Source organism: Zeugodacus cucurbitae, chromosome 2 (genome assembly GCF_028554725.1).
Source record: "Zeugodacus cucurbitae isolate PBARC_wt_2022May chromosome 2, idZeuCucr1.2, whole genome shotgun sequence".
NCBI classification, from domain to species: Eukaryota; Metazoa; Arthropoda; class Insecta; order Diptera; family Tephritidae; genus Zeugodacus; species Zeugodacus cucurbitae.
The window spans coordinates 53654140-53658211 of record NC_071667.1 but is presented as its reverse complement, the minus strand read 5'-3'; positions in this window follow the sequence as shown (position 1 = coordinate 53658211).

Genomic DNA, 4072 nt, shown 5'->3' with positions numbered 1-4072 from the left:
TCCCCATGTACTGTACTGTCGGCTAGCGGTTTGAGGATATGTTGCGGCTCTGTACTTTGGTAACAATCGCTGTCGTATGCGGAGCGTTTGTTCGCAGGTGGGATTTTAATTCCATCAATAGAAATATTAAGATCAAGACCCTCCTTCGTCCAGTTGATGAATGTTAGGGCCCTGCTAGAGCAGAGCCGAAAAATATCATTGAGTTTGTCGTGTATTTTGAGGATCTTCTTTCGTTCTTTCGGTTGACTATTTCCTTATATTATACATCGGTCATGGTGTGAAGTATCCAAATAATATAAGATGGAAGCGTGATATAGTACCACAGTTCAAGAATTCGGCATTTTCCTCGTATTAGCTGCATTTATATTGTAAAAGTTTTTGTTCTAACTGGAAGACTTTCGCTTTGGTCGAGGGTTCAAATACGTCCGTTTTTGCTCGAGCGCTAAAATAACTGTTGCAACCAGCATCCACACTTTCACGTTTGGAAGAAAGCAAAGATTTGGTGCTAAAACTCTTAATATTTGTATAAATATGTGTGCATTATATATATGTACATATGTATGTATATGGAAGTGCATTACACGCCTGTACACCCATACGGAGCCAATCTGGCCAAGTCATTGCGCTGCTGACTTAACATAATTCTTCGAGCATCTTCTGCGCGTTGTTCTTCCATGTTCTACAAATCGCTTTTATTTTCCGCCTTATTTGTTTATACTTATATGATATTTTGTTTTTGTTTTTGTTTTTTGCCAACATGCATTGCCATTGCCAGTATCTCCGTTTCACATGCTTTTTCGCCGGAACGATGGTAGTAAGCCAACTCTGATTTTATTTTTATTTTCACATGCACACTTGTTTAACTTTTTGGCGAACTGCAGTGACGTCCATGTTCGCTTGCCGTGGCGCTTAGTCGTGATTTTGGCCACTTTAAGCGCAATGACAATAAAGCCAAATGGCAATGGCAATGACAGTGGCTGCAACGGCAACGGCAACAACAACACAAAATCAACAAAAAACAGAGAAAACTACAGCAAAACTCAGCAGTAGCAGGCGGCACGCGAGCATCTCGATGGCCGTGTGTGTCGTGACAAAAGGTCGTAACGAGCAGTTGGAGACAATTGGACCAGACGACTACGACGACGTCGTTGGCAGCGCAGTGCAGCGCGCCATTGTGAACTGCAATAAATAGTCGTAAGCAATGCATTAAGCTGGCAAGCGATTTAAGCGTTTTTCTAACATTTCAATTTCAAATTTCGCATTCACTATAAAGCCGTTGCTGGCGCTGTCTGCGCCGCCGAGAATCATATTCGAAATGCATAAGTTGCAGACCTGGGCAGAAGAACACCTGTGGCAGCGCTGGAAAAGGGAGCAGCTCATTTCTTTCTTTCCCCTTGTGTCCATTTTTTTTTGTATTTCGGAGAAATGCATTTTTCTATTAATTAAGCATTGTATTGTTGCGACTATACGGTCTGTGCTTTCCCACACCCAACGGCGGCCAACACGCCCAATACGCTCATGAGCAATAGCGCGCCACGCCGACCGATGTCACAGCGCGATAAGCATGCGGTCGCTTGGCCGTCTATTTGATAGCCAGCAGGTTGTTGCCAACTTTTCGCCAGAAAAACTAAATAGCTACCTACGAACTATCCACCTAGCCATCTAGCTACTCTCCTGAGCTATCGAACTGCGAGTGTGTGTGTGTCGCGTTGTGGAAAAAATGGAAGCCAAGTTGGCGGCAGACAAAATCTGTTACATTAGTTTGATAACAAGCAAAGTTTTCCTATCTTTCTTGCCAGCACTAGCAACAACAATAGCAACAGCAGCAGCAACAACAACAGCTCGGAACATTAAGAACAAACTAATAGTCCAAGCGTAGAGTCAGTCAAGGGAAAAATTGCAAAAAACTCAAGCCAGTTATTTATTTATAAATAAACGGTCGGTGTTTTTTATATTAGTAGAATATAGTGTTGTGCGAAAATAAGGCAATGAGAAAATAAATTCTTTTTAATATTGCTTTCTCCTACTTACTATATAACATATCATCCTAAATGTAGACAACGATTTGTTAAAGAATAAGTAGCACACCTGGCCTACATTTGGGCGCAATTATAATTTCGAATAGTGCTTTGGAGATTCTGTTTTTTGAAGTATTAAAATAACGGTCGTCGATTTTGAATTGAATTTTTGAAACAGGATTCTCATAATTTGTTACGAAAGACTTTAGAACACCAGATCAATTTTCATCCTGCTCCGATTGATTTGGGTTCTGTTGTTTACCTTGATGGATTAAGACAAGATACATCTAGATATTTTTGATTAAAACTTATACTTGAAAGGTTCGTGATCTTTGTGAAATCCAGTCGAATTATTCCTAAAATTATTATATTCTTAAACTTCGATTAGTGTCTAGTTTGATAGATAAATTAGCATAATGAAAACGAACTTGTTTGATAGCTGGTGCTCTTGATTTATAAATGAGAAATTTTTGAACATTTTATACTAGTTTTCGGTACAGTTTATAATCTAAGCCGAGCGTCATTAGAACCTTAATAAATATTAATGATTACTTAAGGAGATATTCTTGAACATTTTACATAAATTTTCCATAAAGTCTTTATGTAAACCAATCTAAAATTGCTTACTTCTCGACCTTCGGAAGGATTTTTAAAACCGATAGGACACTTCATATTGTCAAACAAACCCAAGCAATAGAAGAAATAGGTTGGCCATTTAACTTCCGCAACATCCGTAATTATGAAGTGCGGGTCTCTGGATATAAGTTTTATTCCAGAAAGCATTTTTGTTATGTTTCACATCGCCACAGTAACAACCATTGTTCTCCATTTAATTGCTTATTATTAACCTCGATATTTCTCACCATATAAAATTTCTAAGTTGTTCAATAATATATTGATTGTAAATTTATCCGAAGATTTTAGAGGTTGATCCATCATATATGATCCTTTAACCCTTATTCAATATTAAAAACAAATGAAACCATGAAGCTCACAACTAGGACTTCCATGATATTATTTGCCAAGAATCAATGACGGCAAAAAAGCTTCTATAATCTCACACAACACTGTAAGCTTGCACCAGTAAATACCCGTTTAGTAGCAGAATATGTATTGTCCCGCATGTTAGCCTGATTGTGTAGGGACTACTATATGCCGTTTAGGTGAACTAGGAAAAAAAAATTTACAACAAATAAAAATGAAATAAATATTAGCAAACAACAAATGAACAAAAAAAGCAGCAACAACTACAAAATAGGGTAATAAAAAATGTCCTTTCCATAGTTCCCTTTTTTCTCGCATTTTGCTTGGCTTTAAAACCAGAAGTTGCACGCTCCTTATATTTTTTTTTTTTGCATTTCATTCTCATTTTTTATTTGCCATTCCACATTTTTGCGGTTTATTTAAACTTTTGCTTGTAGCGAATTGTTGTCGAGGTGAATGTCCATCAAAATTCACTCAACGGAAAAATTTAACATTTTTCATTTAATTTGCATGTGCTTATTTTTACGGTTATGTGCGAGCAAGAACAAATGTACGTACATTTTCAGGTATATAAGGTATGCGAAATGTACAATTTAAAAGAGTAGTAAAATTAAGTTGCAAATTGAAATGTGTGCTTAAATTTTATTGTTGGATTGTTTTATTTTATTATTTTAAAGATCTTTAATAGTCCGTGAGTGTAATTCTGTTGTAATTGGAGATCGTATTTGTTATATTATTTTCAGTTTAAGACTCCTTTGGAACATAAAATTACTAATATCAAGCCTTGTAATTAAAATCTGCAATATACGGATGTTGTGTGGAAAGTCCTTTAAAAAAGTTTGTATTAAGAAATGGAAAACATTTTTACTTTAAAAAAGTCTAAAGAATTCCAATACTAGATGTGCTCCACAGGCAGAAGCCTTCCTATATTGTTTGGTATTTAAGTTAAGTCCTTTCATAATGCTGATTCGTCAACAGAGTGACGGTTCTTCGACCGAATCCTATAAATAAGATGAGACTTCGATTGTGACCGCCAAAATTTTTTTAATCAGGTTCCTAAAACTCAGCTG